Below are 22,188 nucleotides of genomic sequence, written 5' to 3'. Positions count from 1 at the left end.
TTCCAACTTCTTGAGATTTGTCACTAACAGGTGTGCTGGATGTCACAATCGTAACTTCTCAACACGATTGTGCGGCACTTGCTTAGCTCGATCAGCAAGTCAGCCGTTCAAAAATCGGAATCCGTGGACAAACTCGCGGTATGACGTAGCCTCCCTCCCCGTTCTTGGGAAAATGTTTTTATAAAATGGGAGAGAGAAAGTAAATAGTTGAAAACGTCATAAAGAAAGCATTGAAGACTGTCAATTGCAAGGAAAATAGCTTAACATGCAAAGAGTGTGACAAGGCTTGGGCGGGGTCGGACTAGTCATGTACCCCCTATAGTACACACTGTGACTCGGCGACACCTAAACGAAAGAATTAACCTAGACTACTTTCAGGACATAAAGATAAAGTGATTTGGGGGTATTCGGGCATACGACCATCGGTAAATAATACCTTGGACAATTATGCCCTTGACATTCTCCCTCACTTAAACGGTTAACGTCCTCATCAACTGGCGAAGCTGGAGCTCTTCGATCTTCTGCGTCCACGCTTCAAGGTCTTCGACAGGTCCTCCACTGGTTACCTCCACGAGGGGCTTCTTCCGCTGCACCAGGAATTTATGTATCTCCCTCGTGGGCCTTCTACCAGTCCTTACTCTGTCAGCAAGGGCTTACTCGACTTCTCTGTCTTCCTCCAGGTCCAAGTTGACAGATAATCATACGGCGTTGTTGCACCGTCAATTGGAAGCTTGGTCATCCCCTCGAAGTCGAGAGGGCATCGCTTTTGATCTCCCCTCTCCTCCATCGGCCTTGAAGCTTCTTCTAGACACACTCGAGCGATGTTGGCCATCTGTTCACATTCTTCTCCAACTCGGTGGACTTGGGGGCGGTCCCCTACATAAGGGTCATCAGCGAGGGGCGGCAACACAGAATGCCTCTTACCCTTAATCTCAAACGAACTTCTCTTGATCAGCGGGTCTGTCTGAGCACTATGACCGAATTGGGCTACCTTCAGCAGTTGAACCCAATTCTTTTGTTTGTCATCAACACAATGATGCAGATATTCTCCGAGCACACAACTGAATTGCTCGGCTTCAACTTTGGGAGTCTTGGTCGCATCAACGACCCCCAAACTTGGCCCCTCGATCATGGCTTGCTTCAAACCATTGAAGGCGGCCTGACACTTGGGGTTCTCACTCCACTGAGTGTCTTCTTCTCTCAACAACCCACTTTGGTGGCACTCCCCCACATGATCCGGCACGTTTATCTGGCTCTGCACAGAGTAACACTCTCCTCCCTTGGCATTGGTAAGACTCAGTGGCGCCACGAGGAACTCGTATGCTTTATGCTTAGTGACATAATTTTTCTCGAGTCCCTTTGCCTTCGTTGTTCTTACTCGATAGTACCTCGGTCGGATGTCTAACTTCGGGAGATACTTCGCCCCACATGGGCGGTCCACCTGCCTCCTGAGCATGGGGAGTGGATATTTGCGCCGAACCGTGAGCTTACTCTGGGTACGGCGGTCAACAAACTGTTGTGGGCTTCTGTCCTCCTTCTTCAGAAAAAGGACGTGGGCTCCATACGAAGCTTCTACAGGTCTACTAAATCTTGTATTCAACATCATCTTTGATGGTTTCCGAAGTTTGGCTAACTCCGATGGTGCCATGCGATAAGCATTCTTCGCATGCGCTTTTACCTCTGGCAACAATTCTCTTCCCTGGTCGATCGTCCTTCGCATCAACACGGATTTGGGTCAACTACTTGGCATCGCACCATGGCACTTCTCTGGGACACATAGAGTGTCCTTGGGGACTATCTCCCCGGCTTTTCCAACGCCCCAAGCAGGATCTCCACAGATGGTGGTTTCTCTTGGGCGCGACTCTTGTCTAGTTGCATGGTCGATATCATTTTAAACCCGTTGGACTGACGAATCTCTGCTTGCACTATCGTGGGAAAGGATCCAGGAATCACTAGACATCTGGCTGAGGGCATTGGTATGACTTGATGTTCAAGGAGGAACTCCATTCCTAGCACTACATCGAAATCATCCATCTTCACAACCACAAAGTCTACGCGGCCCTTCCATCCTCCCAACTTTATCGTCGTTTGTTTCACTAACCCGACGATGGGTAGGGCAATGGAATTCACGACCTTCATTCTTTCTGAGTCATTCTCCCAATGGAGTCTTAGCCGTCTGGCCTCTGCCTCTGTTATGAAGTTATTGGTTGCACCGGAATCAATCATAGTGCTTTTTGTCTGCTTTTGATTGATCCAGGAGTTAACATATAATAAGCCCCCTTTCGTGGGTACGTTTCTCTCCCCTGACTTTTTCTAGAGAGACGACAAATATTTTATGGCCCCTATTCGAGTCCTTTCGCCTCCATCTATCAGGCCCGCTTCATCCTCATCTTGATTTGGCTTATCATCTGAATCCACGATTAATGAGGCCTGAAACACATGAAAGTCGACTTTATTCGGGCATTCTCTTGCCATATGTGGCCTATCGCATATGAAACAACTGAGGCGGCGCTTGGGTGGGCTTTGATTATTCGGCCTTTGCCATATGTTCTCTGTGTTTGACTGGTGAGATCTGCGGTCTTTACCAGGGCATTTCTCTCCCCATGCAGTTTTGAGAGAACTCGGACGACTATTCCTGTTCCTTCCAGGTGAGGAACTTTGGTGACGTCTCACATCTTGAGAGTCACTTTTCAGATCGAACAACCGTTCGACTGCTGCATACGCTGACTGAGGTCTTGGACCCTTTGTTCATACAACTTGGCCCTTGCCTACGGTTTCAGTCCTTCGACAAAACAGAAAACTTTGTCTTTCTCAGACATATTATGGATGTCTAACATCAACCCCGTGAACTGTTTCACGTACTCCCGCCGAAGGGAGGCCGTGCTCAGGGCGACACGACCCCGAGTATGGATCTCACGTGTGAACTCTTAGGGACGTGAGAGCAAAAAATTAATATATCATATATACCATTTTTCTCCCAATAAAATGTTCTATTAATTTAGGGTTTAGTTGTACTTAGCTAAATTTCGGCTAAATGAATCTAACTAAGTCTATTCTTATTATAACACTTATAATAAAACTTTACACTAAAGTTTCTAGGTGTATTAAATCATTTAATTTATCTAGTGACATCTTATGCTAATAGGAATAAGGTTAATTCAACGCCGGTTTCGGGTCAGTTCCCAGGTAGGAGGTGTTCCGTAAAACGTCAACTTAAGTACCCCAGCCTTAGACAGAACTTTACCGGTGGAGTTCCCTTATAACCTTAAATCCTATTTGTCCTATTTAGTTTCATTAAACTAAAAAATAAGACTTAATTATAATCCTATTACAATTAATGTGATCTTAAGTCTATTTAATTTTAAATAATTTAAAATTAAACCAAATTAATCCTAAGATCCTATGTTTGCATGCAACTCTTTATTATAGGTTGACGGTTTCTAATAATCAAATTTTATAACTATTATAAAATTAGTTAATCGTATAATCATGCATACTGTGGTTTAAATAATTAAAATCAAACTATAATTAAATAAAACCATATTACATGCATACATTATATTAATATAACAATTATATTAAACTATGGATGTAATATGCACAATGCAAATTAATTTTCATCTTTATTAATATAACAATTATATTAAATAAAATATGAAAATAAATCAAGCATACACAAGAAATTAATTTAAATAAACAAATTATATTTAACTAAGTAATGTCATGCATCATGCTTATTCAATTTCATTTAAAATATCAATATATTTTAAATTAATCATGAAATTGACAATCATGCATGAAAACTATACATTATAACATTTATAATATATAAAAATGCATGAACATGCTTAACCTAAGGTGGGATTTATCTAAATGACATCTATAAAACATTTAAATAACAATTGAGCCTGTAAAATTGGCCCCTAGGATAAAATAAAGCAAAAATTACAATAATAAAGCCTTAAATTTATCCTAAAAGTGCTTCCAAAGCTCCAAAACCGGTCTCAAAACATTTAAAAAGCTTCAAACCGGGCCGAAACTCCTTAAACTAGTCAAAAATCGCTCCAAACCGGCTAAAAAATGCTTGAACCGGCCAAAAACCGCATGAACCGGCACCATATGAAAAATCGGAGCCGACCACGCCGAGCCGTCCGTACAGTCGAGCCGAACTGCGATCCATCCATACAGCCAAGTCGAGCTGCGAGCCGTCCGTACAATCGAGTCGGGTCGTCCGTATATATTCGATGACGTCATGCTTACGTCATCCCTTCTTCAACCTCCAACCGCGATTTTTTTCGCTTCGGTTTTCGTGCAGAATCAAAAAACTCTCCGTTGATGGCCTTCCGGTTGTCCATTTTGGGCAAATTTGGTGTCGAAAAACACCCCGAACCCCAAAATTGTACTCTAAATTACAGATTTACAAATTAAAATGTCTAAAAACGCAGGGGCCTTTACATTTTGATCTTATCAAAAGAGTAAATCTATGGCCAAAATTACAGAAACATTCAATTGCAAAACCAACATTCATAATGCAGAGATCCCACCTAACCAATGCAAATTTTTAAAATTCTCAATTAAAATTGAGATGGCTTTTATACCAATTGAAGGGATGAAAACTCTTTAATGCGGAAGAATTACAGAAACCCAATTTTAATTTGAACTTTAAAAATATTAATACATTGGCAAAAAATACAAAAACAATTTTTATGGTTAAACATGCTTTGAAGAAAAAATACAGAGAAGAAGAACTTACGCTCGTTGACGACTCTGAATCTACCAATCACCAATTTGGGCACCACCACTTGGAAACCTTCCTATTCTCTGATTGAGATGGTTTGTAGGAACCAAAATTGGAAGAAGAGAATTTTTCTTTTAGAGAGAAAATATTGTTTAGAGAGAATGGGAAAGCAATTAAAGAAAATGCAGAATTCACCCCTCTATTTATTACGCAAAAAATTTCCTCTTCTTTAGTCGAAAAAAGAGGGAAGTTAGAGAGAATAAATGGGAACGTGGGAAAACCACCCACGTTCCTTATTAATTTAATAAATAAATATTTAATTAATTAATTAATTAATTAAATCATATTTAATTAATATTTCATTTAAATCATATTTAAATGAATATCTCTCTAATAACCTATAGTTTTAATTTAATTAGTTGATTAAATCAAATTTAATTAAACGAAATTAAACTAAACTATTAATTAATTCTCCAGTTAATTAATTTATAAATTAAATAGTTGATTAAATCAGTTAATTATATTTAATTTAATCCAAAATTTGAATCATATTCAAATATAAATTTCTCTCATAGCCTATAGTTTTAATATGTATCACATACACATTAAATTTTAACCTATAGTTTTAATATGAATCTAATTCACATTAAACTAATATTTGAACTCACTCAAATATTTTATTCTCTCGTAATTTAATTTTGAATCATATCCAAAATTAAATTTATATAATAAAGTCTAATCAAAATATAAACTTTATATTATAATGCATCAATATATATTATATTAATTACCAATGTAAATTTGAACATTTCAAATTACAACCAATATAAATAAATCTATTACTCTTTATGAGCAAGAAAGGGGATCTAATGGACCTACAGAACAGAAGCTACAACGATATGAGATTAATTAGCTAAACTCATTAACCACATTAATCAATATTTGTTAACTGTGTGTACACTACACTAAAGACTCACAGCTAAATTCTTCTCACTGTAGATATATTTTTGTGACCAATACCAGTAAGTTAGTCCTTCACAAGTGTTCGTAACACCAGCTGGGTAAAATTACCGTTTTACACTTGGATTACTTCTAGTCCTTAAATACCAGTGCTCCTCTAATGAACAACCTGCTTATGGTCCAACCACTAGATAGAAACTCCTCTCGTGCCATAGAAAGGGTAGGGCCCTTTGTTCAAGTCCCGGAGACACCATTTAAGGGAACACTTATCTACTTACCCTAAAACGAAGGAGTTAATTCCATCTTGTGAGATTATGTTCCCAACTCCCCACTCGGTCTTGTTCCCAGCTCCCCACTCGGTCTTGTCCCCAAAATGATGAGCATATTAAATGGGCAACTTGGCCACTCTCACCCGTACAAATCAAAGGACAATCCCTCGCAAACAGGAGTTCATAATACACTCTAGTGATTGCTATTTAACTCATTGCATAGGATACCCTCACTCGCATGTCGCATACATGGTTGCATTTGATCAATGTGTTTGTATCATTAATCCCCATATGTATTTACATACTGTTCAAGCCTAATCAAACGACTTAGGATGCTAGTTTATTGGATTTAGGTTATTAAGACCAAAGTAATAATATAATCAATAACACTTATTGAAATTATAATAATAAAACACTTTATTAATGACGATCAAATTTTATGATACGGACGTGATAGAAATAGTGAATATATATACATAGGGTCTGTGCAAAGAAAGAAGTTGTTTTCTTGTGTGTTGCTAAAGAATGGTGTATATTTAAACTATAATTTTTACTGTCGATGTTATTGTTTAAATGTTTGTGAAAAATAAGAAATGAGTAAAGTTACCTTTCGTTGGCATAAATTGTGACTATTAAGTTGGTGAGGCAAAAAGGAAGGGGAAGGACATTAAAACAGTAAAACGAATAAAACAAAAAGAAAAAAAAGAGTCCATATTGCAACCTTGTAAATAATGAATAGTTTAGTTTTATGTAGATATTATCACATTTCTTGAAGAAATAAACTGTTGCTGAAGTTAAATTGTTCGTGGTAAGGAAAGAGAGATTTCGCGTAGGAAGTTTTGAAATTTAACAAGCAAAGATTTTCTCTATTTTGTGTTACATGTCTTGTGTTTTTTTCTTTGACATATTGATTATTATTATTATGAAAGTATGGTAAACACATTTTAAAGTTAACAACGAAAGATTTGTAAATTCACTTTTTATTGTTAAAAATGTTGTTATTATCTTGAGTAGCACGTAACCACGTTACTGTACTATATCAATTTTTTTTTTATTTTCTATGCTCAAACATTATAAAATAAATTGAGTGTGAAATGCTGATACATGCATCCTATATGGAATCTATTGAAATTCTACGGACGCTCCTAGAACAAAAGATCTCGAAACTTGCCAGACCTTCCCTTCTTAAATTTTAGGAAATGTCTACAATTGGTTTATTCTTTCGTAAACTGTTACGTTGAGAAACCCTTTTGAAATATTTAATCCCATAGCTAGTATCTTTAGTTCATACACTCTAGTTTGGATCAATGTGGTCTTCTATTTTATGATATTCGTCACCTTTTTCAATGAAACCTATATATAAAGTAACAGTGTCTTGTCTGACTTTAAGGTAGTGATTTGTGCACAACTTTATATTGTCCAGGCGTCGAAAATTTTCACATTTTTCAAGAAACTTCTCTAGTTACATGTTTATCGATCTAAGTAGAAGAGGTACCAAACCGCCCTTCATGATTGTTGTATAACGAAATTCAAGTTTGGTATATCCTCAAATATTTAAGTCTACGTGGGTTCAATCGTTACATGTATTGACCCTCGAGTTTTGCAGCACGGGTTTAATTGTATCAACAGTTGTAATGATCAATATATGAAGAAATTCGAGTTTGGTATCCTTTCATATTTAAACCTACATCGATTCAATTGTTAGATATGTCGACCCTCGAGGTTTTCAGTTGATGATAAAGCAGAATTACGAAAACACCTCATTCATTTCTGGGTAATGGTCGAACATGGGTGCCTAACTGTAGAGAATGGTGTTCGACTATAGATCAAAACTAATGATTCAATTATATAGATGATGATTTAATTTCTTCAGGGTCATCAATCATGTGAATAGCACGATGAAATCAACGAATTATAGAATAGATATTGCCTACTTTTTAACCCAAAAGAGGGAGACTGCGAGCAAAGGAGCGAACTTATAGACTTTTTTTCTATATCATTTCATTTTAGTGCACTAAGATGGAATTTAAAGACTTGGAAACAACTGCATAAAAAATATATAATGTCAAAATATTTCATTACACAATGCTTGGCTCCTTATCTCCGTAGTTATAGCATATATCTTTGCCACGGTTTTTCAGGTCTTGCAAGCACATGCTATATTCATGAATGATCCATTGCATGTGGTGCATTTCCTTGCATCCTTTTTGTCGTCAAAGATATTGAACTAGTAGATTTGATGTTGTCCAGTCCATGTGAAACTGCAGAAAAACAATGTCGTCCCCACGACGTTGGGTCTGAACTTGAACGAGTAGCCTCGTCCAAGCAGAAGGACATGGTGTCACACCCCCTCCCGGACTACTTGCTAGACCAAAAGATGGCATGAAAACGACGAAAAACGATTTTTTTTACCTGTATCTGTCGACTATGCTTAAAACTTTCATGTGATGAACTTGCCAATCTAGTATATAAACTATTATACATGCAACAAAACACAACGGATCCTAGGCTAGTCAAACACATATATGAAGTGTACCTCAAAATTTACTGATTTCACGAGTAAACCTAAAGACACCTTAACCAAAATATAACAAACAAAAATTTACACAACTACAACTCCTAAATCTTATACAAACTGTGGACTATCTATAACATACAAGGGTGTATATACATCACAACACAACAGACTCTATGTCCAACTCAAAACACGTACTGTCAATCGATAACGAAGCTTCAGCAGACTAAGGCAGTCTATCAGGCACCGAGAACTCAATTTCAAGCTGGAAAATGGGTAAAATATTTTGGAAAGGGTGAGCTACGAAGCTCAGTGAGTGACTCAGTTTAAAACTATGAATTTAAAGATAAGAGCACGTGAAAACTTTACACATATAAATCTGTTTATACAAGTCGTAAATGTAAGCATGTAGTAGTAAGAATAGCTTCCTCAAATACTCAGCATGTTCGTCATTGAAATCTAGCAAGGCATATCAAGTATATCGAAGGGTACACCCAGGCATATCAAGAAATCTACGTTGTGTAGGGTACACCCAGTACAACAATGTTTACAAGCGTTACGATGTAGTAGGGCTCGCCCAGCACTCCCATTATCTTTGTCGTAGTGGGGCCCGTCCAACACTCACGACAACATCGTTGTTACGGAGTACACTCAACGTGAACAACGGATTCTAACAAGTGTGCACACGATAATCTCTAGCCTCAAGCTCAAGATCTCAGTCATGTAGTTAATGAAAATTTGATAAATCATCTAAAAATATTAAAGCATGCCTGCTTATAAATTTTACACAAAGCTCGAACTTTACTCAGCTCTTTCGTGGAAAACTGTAGTTCTTAGAACAAAACTTCTTACTAATTCATGCTTTGCTTAAAACATTGTGGTTTAAATACTTTCCAAACATTTAATATCTACGTGCTAGCATAAATTTTTTTAAGAAATCTAGTCTCCAAATGTATACTTGAAAATAGTCATAAAATTCACATACCTTTCATGGCTTTGTAAATTAACATTTATCGCATTCAATCATAATAACAGTTATGGAAAATAATTCAAATTTGGTTTTGTCACTCACCGTCTTGGGTTAGATCCTTGGTCTATAAGCTCGGTTTAATTCTTCTCGACCTGCCAACAACCCAACCGAGTATTAGAACTCTAAACATTCTGGTTTTCTAAAAATATACATAACATGTCGCTCCAAAGATGACGCTAACGAAAATAAAGCTTAAGAAATAAAATCCTATTTCAACAACTCTCTGAAATTTCCAGATTTCTAACATAAACTTCAAATGACTAACTTCTCAATACTTAACCAAAACGAGTGTTCTTTATATCAAAATCTTCATTTTGAGATCCTCTAAAACTTACTTGAAGATATGTAAATCTGATTCCCTGTGAATAAACTCAGATAACCCTCGAAACAGAACAACTTCCAGAATTTGCGTGCACACGACCCTTTTAACTTGTCCCTACAATGTAAATGATGTTTAGTCCTTTTTGGTTCACGATTTCTTCATGAAAGTTGTAGTAAATTGAATAAGCTTTTCAACCATACAAAATAGAGATCCTAACTCCACCGGTACACTTTAAAATACAAAACAAACCAGAGACCTCTTGATTTCGAGTAAAAACCAACTGCCCTGTTTTTCTTCATCAAAAAGCATCCAATGAATATCCGAATTTGCTCCAACTTTCTTCAAATATTTGTTTGAAAATGAGTTAACATTTAGTAAATGTAAACCTCACCTCCTAATTCCTTTTGAAGAGTTCAAACCGAATTAAAAATCAATGATGTGCAGAATGAACCAAGATTCAGCCATGGATACACTTTGCTTGAGTTCTTTTTCTCTTCTTCAACCTCAAAATTCTAGTGAAATTCCTCTTCTTCTTCCAAACTCTCTCTTAAATGTTCTCTGCAAATTGAAGAAGGAAAAGAATGGAAGTTGGATGAGAATTTTTCTGTTAAATGTTTGGCGGTGAAGGGAAGAGAAGAAGAAGAAAAGAAAAAATGAAATTTTCTTCTCTTTTTTTTTTCTTTTTATCCTTTCTTTTCTTTCTTTTCTTTCTTCTCTTTAATTTACTTAATAAAACCATTTAATATATAAATAAATAAATATATATATATATATATATATTTACACTTAATTTCCATTTTCTTTTCTTTTTTTTCAACATTTAAAGAAATTAAACCAAGAAAATATCGGGTTTACAACTTACCTTGCCCTTAGAAAGATTCGTCCTTGAAATTTACAATGTCCTTAACTGAAAAGTATCGGGTATTTTTTTTTCATCTGATCTTCCGGTTCCCAAGTTGCCTCCTCCATTCCATGATGTCTCCACAAAACCTTTATGAGTGGAATAGTTTTGTTTCTCAAAACTTGTTCCTTTCTGTCGAGAATCTGAACTGGTTCTTCAACATAACTCAAATCTTCTTTTAATTCAACGGGTTGCTCTTACAACACATGTGATGGATCTGGTATAGATTTTCTTAACATGGATACATGGAAAACATCATGTATTCGTGTAAGTTCTATTGGCAACTCAAGTCTATACGCTACTGGTCCCACTCGTTCCGTTATCTGATATGACCCAATATATCTAGGATTTAACTTACTTTTTCATCCGAAACGAATAAAACCTCACCATGGAGATAATTTCAAGAAAGCTTGATCTTAAACTTGGAATTCTAGGTTTCTTCGACACTTATCCGCATAACTTTTCTGTCGATCTTGGGCTATCCTCATATTTTCTCTGATCAACTTAATATTGTTTGTCGTAATTTGAACAAACTCAGGACCTACTAACTTTCGCTCTCCCACTTTATTCCAGCAAACAGGAGTTCTGCATGGTCTCTCTATAAGGCTTCATATGGTACCATACCGATACTAGACTGATAGCTATTATTATAAGAAAACTCCATAAGTGGCAACTGGGTATCCCAACTTCATTTAAGTTGAAGGACACATGCTCTCAACATGTCCTCTAAAGTTTGGATGGTCCTCTCAGACTGACCATCTGTTTGGGGATGAAATGATGTACTAAACTTTAGCCCTGTTCCCTTTGCTTTCTGTAAACTACGCCAAAATTTAGAAGTAAACCTCGGATCCCTATCTGAAACTATGGACACTGGTACTCCATATTGACTCACAATCTTATCAACATATAATCTAGCTAGCTGGTCTAACGTAGATGTCGCTTTAATCGGTACAAATCATGTCGTCTTGGTGAGTCTGTCTACTATTACCCATATACAATCACGTCCACTGGATGTACGAGGTAATCCAAATAGAAAGTCCATAGTAATATGCTCCCATTTCCACTCTGGCACTGGCAAATTATTAAGAAATCCTCCTGGTCTCTGTGTTACTGGTTTAACCTGTTGACAAATCAAACATCTATCAACATATTCAGCTATCTCTTGCTTCATTCCAGGCCACCAATAAGTCTTCTTTAAAGTTCTGTACATCTTGGTGCTACTTGGATGCATAGCGTAAGCTGAACTATGAGCTTCTTCTAGAATAGCATTCTCAAGCTCACTGATATTCGGAACACATAATATTTCTTATTTAACAATGGCTCCATCTTTTCTCAGCCCAAACTCCACCTCTAAGCCTTTCTTGTATTTCTCAAGCTTCTTCTGTAAATTACTGTCTTCTGACTGTCTTCTTACAATCTCAGTTACTAGAGAAGACCGAACCCGAAATTGAGCTAAGAGACTTCCTGAATCCTCTGTAGTTACTACTGCCTTGGAACCTCTTAACTCATTCAACAAAGCTACTCGAATACTATACAAGGCACTCTTCGGAAGTCTTGACTTCCTACTTAATGCATCTGCTACTACGTTACCTTACCGGGATGATATTCTATAGTATAATCATAAACTTTAATCAGTTCTAACCATCGCCTTTGTCTCAGATTTAGCTCGTTTTGATCAAAAATATACTTCAGACTTTTATGATCTGTGAAAATATGGCATTTTTCCCCGAACAAATAGTGTCTTCAAATTTTTAGTGCTAAAACAACTGTTGCTAGCTCAAGATCATGGGTAGGGTAATTACACTCATGCTCCTTCAACTGCCTTGAAGCATAAGCTATTACATTCCCATATTGCATAAGCACACAGCCTAATCCTAGCCTTGAAGCATCACAATAAATCACATAGTCATTCCCTGTTATAGTAAGTGCCAGAATAGGTGTTGTGACTAGTCTTTTCTTCAATTCCTGAAAACTTTGCTCGTATTTTTCTGACTACTCAAACTTAGGATTCTTCCTTGTCAAAGCGGTCAAAGGCAATGCCAATCGTGAGAAATCCTCAATAAAATGCCTATAGTATCCTGCCAAACCCAAGAAACTACGTACTTCTGTCGCACTAGTTGGTCTTTCCCAATTGACAACCGCTTCTACTTTTTATGGATTGACACTAACTCCTTTTGCTGAAACTACATGCCCTAAAAATACTACTTGTTCCAACCAGAACTCACATTTGCTAAACTTAGCGTACAACTGTTTATCACGTAGATTCTGTAGAACAATCCTCAGATGTTCCTCATGGCCTTCTCTGTTAACCGAGTAAACTAATATATCATCAATGAACACGATCATAAACTGATCTAAATACTGATGGAAGATCCTGTTCATGAGATCCATGAAAATCGCTGGCGCATTCGTTAAACCGAATGGCATAACTCGAAACTCATAATGCCCATACCTCGTTCTAAATGCTTTCTTAGCAATATCTGATTCTCTAACCTTCAACTGGTGGTATCCTAACCTTAAGTCAATCTTAGAGAACAACGCTGCTCCCCTTAATTGATCAAATAAGTCATCGATGCGTGGTAAAGGATACTTGTTACGTATTGTAACCTTGTTTAACTGTCTATAGTCAATACATAATCTGAGGGTACCATCTTTCTTTTTCACAAATAGCACTGGTGCTCCCCATGGCGAAACACTAGGCCTGATGTATCCCTTGTCAACTAGTTCTTGTAACTACATCTTCAATTCTTTAAGCTCGCTTGGAGCCATTTTATACTGTGCGTGTGAAATAGGTGATGTTCCTGGTAATAATTCAATGGTGAACTCAATCTCTCTATCAGGTGGCAAACCTGACAGATCATCTGGAAATACATCAAGAAACTCTTTCACCACAGGAACATCTTCTGGCTTCGGCTTTTCTCTCTGCACTACTACGATGTGTGCAATAAACGCTTTGCAACCCATCCTCAGCAATTTCTCAACTTTCAAAATTGAGATTAAACTTCTAGAAATGACCTTCCTCATATCTCTAAAAACCACTTCAGCAAAGCCTGGTTTTCTGAAAACCACTTCCTTCCTATGGTAATCCATAGATGCATAGTGAGCAAATAAGAAATCCATTCCAAAAATTACATCTAACCTCTGCAACTCTAGTGGTAGCAAGTCCACTAGCAGACTGATACCTTCTACTAAAACTTCACAATTACGTAACATCTCATTGACAAATAAACCGTCACCAACTGGAATGTATATAGCTAACTCTTCAGATAAAGGCTCTAACATCCTATTCAGCTTAGTCAAAAATATACTAGAAACAAAGGAATGCGTAGCACCTGGATCAAATAAAATATCTACAGGTACATTACAAATAAGAATCGTACCAGTAACAACGTCTGGTGCATCCTCTGCTTCTTGTTGAGTTATAGCATATACTTTTCCTTGTTGCCTAAGTCTTCCAACAACTCCCTTCTGCCTTGCACCACTGGTGCCCTCTGTTGGAACCATTGAAACTCTCGATTGGTCAACTGTCTGGGACCCAACTCCCTTATCTCTCTGAACTGTTATGTTCAATTACGGACAATCTTTCTTGAAATGTCCTGGTTGTCTGCATTGGTAACAATCACCGGAACCCACCAAAAATTGACCCCGATGGTTCTTGCCACAACTCGTGCATGGTGTTTGCCTGACTGTACTAGCAACGGACTCCTGACCTGGTTGCGATCTTACTGTTGATCTAATGGGTTAACTAGGTATTTCTTCGATGCTCGGCCTCTAGAGCGATTCTTAAAATCTTGACGGCTTCAAATATTTATCCCAGACGTGAACCTCCACTACTAACGGCCTCTAAATCCACTAGCTATTGAAGTCCCACGACTAAGCTCCACTGCTGATTTCTCTTCTGTTATACTCTGCTCCATATGAAGGGCAGTCTCCAATAACTGAGAGAAATTCGTTCACTTAGCAATGGCTGTAACTGGGGTACGTATTTCAAAATGCAACCCTCTTTCAAACCTTCGACACCTATCACTCTCAGAAGCCACAATAACGTCAGCATATCGTGAAAGCTCGGTATACTTCCTCTCATACTCAGCCACTGAAAGTGATCCTTGTATCAACCCCAGAAATTCATCCCTCTTGGCTTTGCAGTATGTGTTGGGATAATACTTATCTTCTAATATGCCTCTAAAAGTCTACCAGTCTAAAGCACGTGCATCACTGCGCCTTGCTAATATAGATTTCCACCATTCTTCAGCCTCTTTTTGCAACAAAAATCTGGCCAATCTAACCTTTCGCTCCTCAGGATAATTCATCACATCAAAACACTTTTTTTCAAGCATATTCAACCAGTTCTCTGCATCAGCTGGATCTGTGGAACCTCAAACACTGTAGCCTCTAACTTCTTCAGCCGTTCAATTCCATATGCTTTCTCTGGATCACTAGGCTCTGCTCTATCTGACCTTCCTATCTCATGTGTTTTTCTCATAAACTGCTAATTTCTTGCCCCACCTCGGACTCTTAGGGTACTAAATTCCCCTACAGATGGACCATAGGTAGGACCTTGCATCTCGTCCTGATTCTGCCGGCATCGTCTGCCAGTTTGTAGTGGCATGACTCCTATAATATGTCAACACATTAGACATACTATAAATACTTAACTCAAATGCATGATACTAAATGTCTACTCACATATTCATAATAATTGGACTCACTTCTACCATTACCTAAACCATACTCCACTAGTTTACTTTCCAGTTTCTTCTTAGAGCTAACCGCTCTACCTTAATTCCCATGAGCAAACTGCTCTGATACCAAGTTGTCACACCCCCTCCTGGACTACTTGCTACCTTAGACCAAAAGATGGCATGAAGCTGACGAACAATGCTTTTTTGTACCTATATCTGTCGACTCTGTTTAAAACTTTCATGTGATGAACTTTCCAATCTAGTATATAAACTATTATACCTGCAACAAAACACAGCGGATCCTAGGCTAGTCAAACACATATATGAAAGTGTACCTCAAAATTTATTGATTTCACAAGTAAACCTAAAGACACCTTAATCAAAATATAACCAAAAAAAATTTACAGAACTACAGCCCCTAAAGCTTATACAAACTGTGGAGTATCTATAACATACAAAGGTGTATATACATCATAACACAACAGACTCTATGCCCAACTCAAAACAAATATTGGCAATCGATAACAGAGCTTTAGCAAACTGAGGCAGTCTATCAGGCACCGGGAACTCGATCTCTAGCTAGAAAATGGGTAAAACATTTTGGAAAGGGTGAGCTATGAAGCTCAGTGACTGACTCAGTTTAAAACTATAAATTTAAAGATAAGAGCACTTGAAAACTTTACACATATAAATCTGTTTATACAAGTCGTAAATGTAAACGTGTAGTAGTAAGAATAGCTTCCTCAAATACTCAGCATGTTCGTCATTGAAATCTAGCAAGGCATATCAAGTATATCGAAGCATTTTAACTAACATGACAAATCTATGTTGTGTAGGATACACCCAATACAACAACGTTTACAAGCTCTATGATGTAGTGGGGCCCGCCCAGCACTCACGACAACATTGTTGTTACGGAGTACACTCAATGTCAACAACGAAATCTAACTAGTGTGCACACGGTAATCTCTAGCCTCAGGCTCAGGTTCTTAGTCATGTAGTTAATCAAAATTTCATAAATCATCTAAAAATATTAAAAAATGTCTGCTTATAAATTTTACACAAAACTCGTACTTTACTCAACTCTTTCATGGAAAACTGTAGTTCTTAAAACAAAACTTCTTACTAATTCCTGCTTTGCTTAAAACATTGTGGTTTAAATACTTTCCAAACATTTAATATCTACGTGCTAGCATAAATTTTTTTAAGAAATCTAGTCTCCAAATGTATACTTGACAATAGTCATAAAATTCAAATACCTTTCATGGCTTCGTAAATAAACATTCATCGCATTCAATCATAATAACACTTATGGAAAATATTTCAAATTTGGTTTTGTCACTCACCGTCTAAGGTTAGATCCTTAGTCTATAAGCTCGATTTAATTCTTCTCGATCTACCAACAACCCAACCGAGTATTAGAACTCTAAACATTCTGGTTTTCTAAAAATATACATAACATGCCGCACCAAAGATGACGCTCACGAAAACAAAGCTTAATAAAATCCTATTTCAACAACTCTCTGAAATTTCCAGATTTTTAACATAAACTTCAAATGACTATAACTTTCTCAATACTTAACCAAAACGAGTGTTCTTTACATCAAAATCTTCATTTTGAGATCCTCCAAAACCTATCTGAAGATATGTAAATCTGATTCCCTGTGAATAAACTTAGATAACCCTCGAAACAGAACAACTTTCAGAATTCGCGTGCACACGACCCCTTTAACTTATCCCTACAATATAACTGATTTTTAGTCGTTTTTGGTTCACGATTTCTTCATGAAAATTGTAGTAAATTGAATAAGCTTTCCAACCATACCAAATAGAAATCCTAACTCCACCGGTACACTCTGAAATACAAAATAACCCAGAGACCTCTTGATTTCAAGTAAAAATCAACTACCCTATTTTTCTTCATCAAAAAGCATCCAATGAATATCCGAATTTGCTCCAACTTTCTTCATACAATTTGTTTGAAAATGAGTTAACTTTCAGTAAATATAAACTTCTCCTCTTAATTCCTCTTGACGAGTTCAAACCGAATTAAAAACCAAGGATGTGCAGAATGAACCAAGATTTAGCCATGGATACACTTTGCTTGAGTTCTCCTTCTCTTCTTCAACCTCAAAATTCTAGTACAATTCCTCTTCTTCTTCCAAACTCTCTCTTAAATGTTTTCTGCAAATTAAAGAAGGAAAAGAATGAAAGTTGGATGAGAATTTTTCTATTAAATGTTTGGCGGTGAAGGGAAGAGAAGAAGAAGAAGAAAAGAAAAAAATGAAATTTTCTTCTCTTTTTTTTTCTTTTTATCCTTTATTTTCTTTCTTCTCTTTAATTTACTTAATAAAACCATTTAATATATATATACATATATATATATATATATATATATATATTTACACTTAATTTTTATTTTCTTTTTTTTTTACATTTAAAGAAATTAAATCAAGAAAATATTAGGTTTCCACATGGACTCCTAGGTCAACGTTCTTGGATTTGCAATGAACGGTGACAGGAATGCCATATTCAATTTGGTTGACGATTTCGACTATAGTTACTGGTTGGATGAAGATCCATCCTTGAATTGCACGTATGATACATAAAAAGAAACTTAGCAAAGATAGTGCAGGTGTTGGAGATGAGCCCATTTTCAAGGCGTCGGTTGAAACACAAAGAAAGAGACAAGAATGTGAGGCTTCATACCTTTTGTCTTGTATTGGTATGATTGGGACGTGATAGAAATAGTGAATATATACACATAAGGTCGTGTAAAGAAAAAAGTTGTTTTCTCGTGTGTCGGTAAAGAATGGTGTATATTTAAACTCTAATTTTTACTGTCGACGTTATTGTTTAAATGTTTGTGAAAAATAAGAAATGAGTAAAGTTACCTTTCATTGGCATAAATTGAGACTATTAAGTTGGTGAGGCAAAAAGGAAGGGGAAGGACATTAAAACAGTAAAACGAATAAAAGAAAAAGAAAAAAAAAGAGTCCATATTGCAACCTTGTAAATAATGAATAGTTTAGTTTTATGTAGATATTATCACATTTCTTGAAGAAATAAACTGTTGTTGAAGTTAAATTGTTCGTGGTAAGGAAAGAGACATTTCGCGTAGGAAGTTTTGAAATTTAACAAGCAAAGATTTTCTATATTTTGTGTTACATGTCTTGTGATTTTTCCTTTGACATATTGAATCTTATTATTATGACAGTATGCTAAACACATTTTAAAATTAACAACGAAACATTTGTAAAGCCTCATATTCTTGTCTCTTCCTTTGTGTTTCAACCGACGCCTTGATAATGGGCTCATCTCCAACACTTGCACTATCCTTGCTAATTTTCTTTTTATGTAACATACGTGCAATTCAAGGATCGATCTTCATCCAACCAGTAACTACAGTCGTAATCGTCAACCAAATTGAATACGACATTCCTGTCACCGTTCACTGCAAATCCAAGAACGATGACTTAGGAGTCCATGTCCTTCCGCTTGGACAAGGCTACTCGTTCAAGTTCAGACCCAACCTCGTGGGGACGACATTGTTTTTCTGCAGCTTCACATGGACTGGACAACACCAAATCTATTGGTTCAATATCTTTGACGACAAAAGGGATGCAGGAAAATGCACCACATGCAGATGGATCATTCATGAATATAGCATGTGCTTGCAAAACCCGAAAAACCCTGGCAAAGATATATGCTATAACTACGGAGATAAGGAGCCAAGCATTGTGTAATGAAATATTTTGACATTATATATTTTGCATGCAGTTGTTTCCAAGTGTTTAAATTCCATCTCAGTCAACTATAATGAAATGATATAAAAAAAAAAGTATATAAGTTCGCTCCTTCGCTCGAACTCTCCCTCTTTTGTGTTAAAAAATAGGCAATATCTATTTTATAATTCGTTGATTTCATCGTGCTATTCACATTGATTGAAGACCCCGAAGAAATTAAATCATCTTATATATAATTGAATCATTAGTTTTGGTCTAGAGTCGAACACCATTCTCTATAGTTCGGCGACCATGTTCGACCATTACCCAGAAATGAATGAGGTGTTTTTGTAATTCTGCTTTATCGTCAACTGAAAACCTCTAGGGTCGACATATCTAACAATTGAATCGATGTAGGTTTAAATATGAAAGGATACGAAACTCAAATTTCTTCATATATTGATCGTTACAACTGTTGATACGATTAAACCTGTGCTGCAAAACTCGAGGGTCAATACATGTAACGATTGAACCCACGTAGACTTAAATATTTGAGGATATACCAAACTCGAATTTCTTTATACAACAATCATGAAGGGCGGTTTGGTACCTCTTCTACTTAGATCGATAACCATGTAACTAGAGATGTTTCTTGAAAAATGTGAAAATTTTCGACGGCTGGACAATATAAAGTTGTTCAAAAATCACTACAAACACTGTTACTTTATATATAGGTTTCAATGAAAAAGGTGACGAATATCATAAAATAGGAGACCACATTGATCCAAACTAGAGTGTATGAACTAAAGATACTAGCTATGGGATTAAATATTTCAAAAGGGTTTCTCAACGTAACAGTTTACGAAAGAATGAACCAATTGTAGACATTTCCTAAAATTTAAGAAGGGAATGACTGGCAAATTTCGAGATCTTTTGTTCTAGGAGCACTACAAGAAATCTGGCCTTTAATGTCGGTTTAAAACCGACATTAAAGGCCTTTAATGTCACTTGGCGACCGACATCTTTGCGAGCGTTATTAAAGGGCTTTAATGTCGGTTGGGCTTTAATGTCGGTTTATAACCGACATTAAAGACATCTTTAATGTCGGTTTATAACCGACATTAAAGGCCTTCAATGTCGGTTATAAACCGACATTTTTGAAGGTGATATTGAAGGCCTTTAATGTCGGTTCATCTTTAATGTCGGTGGATAACCGACATTAAATATGTCTTTAATGTCGCTTATGATACATCTTTAATGTCGTTTTTCCACCGACATTAAAGATGTCTTTAATTTTTTTTAACCGACATTAAAGCTGTCTTTAATGTCGTTTTGAAACCGACATTAATTATGTCTTTAATGTCGTTTCTTCAAATTTATTTTTATTAAATCCTTGCATTGTTGTCCATTTTGTATGACACCAATCAGTTAAAAATGAAATCTTTTACTTGTACATATACAAAATAAAATCTTAATAATGTGTACATTTATATACAACTTGCTCCAAACACAAAGAAATTATGAAGTTTAATTATTACACTGATCATCCTTTGGGAAAAAAAAAAAGAAAGAAAGAAAAAGAATATATTGAGACAGCAATAACTAAAACTGCAACTAATAGTAAACTAGAACGCTTCACAAATGACCAACTTCAAGATCTTGTCACAAAGATGAGGGTCTGGCTAATTGTACTCACTTGCAACTATTTCTTCTATTGCAGTCATTTGTTTAGTGATAGCTCCCTGTAAAGAACATCGAGAAGGTTCAATTAAGTAACAATGTTATGACTTAGTTGCTAGTAGAAATATTCACATTTGATTACTGATTAATAAAGTAAAGGGTTGGTTACCAAACATAACTTTTATTGCGCAATGCGGAAGGTAGATCCTTGTTAAACTAAGTATTTGAAACAACACCACCAAAAAAAAAATTGTTAAACCAAGTGCAACCACATAACCGTCTTACCAAGATAATATTGTAACTTGTTCATTCAAGTCTTCCTAAAAAACAATTTGAGAAACATGCTAAGATAAACTTTTTTGTATAATACCTTCAATTCCAAACAGTTGACTGAAGCTTGAACTTGAACCATCAATTTCCTACATATTATTTGGTGCTTGTGATTTGCTTGATTACATAGATAAGAGAACAATATATCTCTTGGTTGTTCTTATGGCTAAACAACAATTATTACAATAGAGCCATCAAAAACAAGAATCTGATTTGAACAACATAACCACATTACAAAGCAAAACAGCAAACAAAGCATACTCCTAAACTCAATGTCACGTTGCATTTGCTGAATATCCATAAGATAACCAAACAAAGCATAATTTCTTAAATTTCTTAGCATAGTCATACGAATTTACTCATAATTGAAGCCTTTGGTAATGTCCTACAATACATTAACGTTAGAAAATATTGTTACCTCTATCTCTATTCATTATCAGATTTCCTAAACTCAATGTCACGCTGCCTTTGCTGAAGCAAAAAATATATACAAATATACAATTGCAAGTCCTTGCAGCCGAAACCTACATAATTCAGTAAACATCACAAACAAAACAAAAATGTAAAAAATAGAAACCAGCTTATTTAACAAAAAAAAAAAAGGTTCAAAGCAAACCGAATCATTCGAGAACAAATTCAACAAGCCGGAAATCCAAATGTGGTAAGTGTCTACACCCGTACTCTTCTTCTGCTTAATTACCCCTACCTATTTCTAGCTTCCTTTAACATTATTATTATTCAGTATATATATATATATACCAATCTCTTGTTGCATGAAGCATATAATGAATTATAAGCTACATTTTCATTTTGAGTAAAGGATAACCCATAACCCAAACTTTTTAGACCTTAAATTTTCAAATTGTCATTTAGCCTTTAATATTTTATATTTTATATTCTATAAAACCAGAATGTAACATATTTTCTTAAACGATAAAAAATGACTTAGTTCAACCAGTTTTTTCAATTTTTGCTTGTTGTGCACATGAATCAAATATAAGCAGGCATGAAATCCATAAAGAAATATTTAGCTACC

General features: G+C 36.1%; 1 long non-coding RNA gene across 1 annotated transcript; it reads right to left on the bottom strand.

Moving 5' to 3' along the window:
- Positions 1-20,697: 20,697 nt before the first annotated feature.
- On the bottom strand, positions 20,698-21,654 carry LOC127149800 (uncharacterized). The gene is made up of 3 exons (XR_007821508.1): positions 21,193-21,654; positions 20,992-21,038; positions 20,698-20,884 (listed from the first exon to the last, which is right to left on the bottom strand). It is a non-coding gene; the product is annotated as an uncharacterized LOC127149800 (long non-coding RNA).
- Between the last annotated feature and the right edge of the window lie 534 nt (positions 21,655-22,188).

This window comes from Cucumis melo, chromosome 1 (genome assembly GCF_025177605.1).
Source record: "Cucumis melo cultivar AY chromosome 1, USDA_Cmelo_AY_1.0, whole genome shotgun sequence".
Taxonomy (NCBI): domain Eukaryota; kingdom Viridiplantae; phylum Streptophyta; class Magnoliopsida; order Cucurbitales; family Cucurbitaceae; genus Cucumis; species Cucumis melo.
This window is presented reverse-complemented; position numbering and strand designations above follow the sequence as displayed.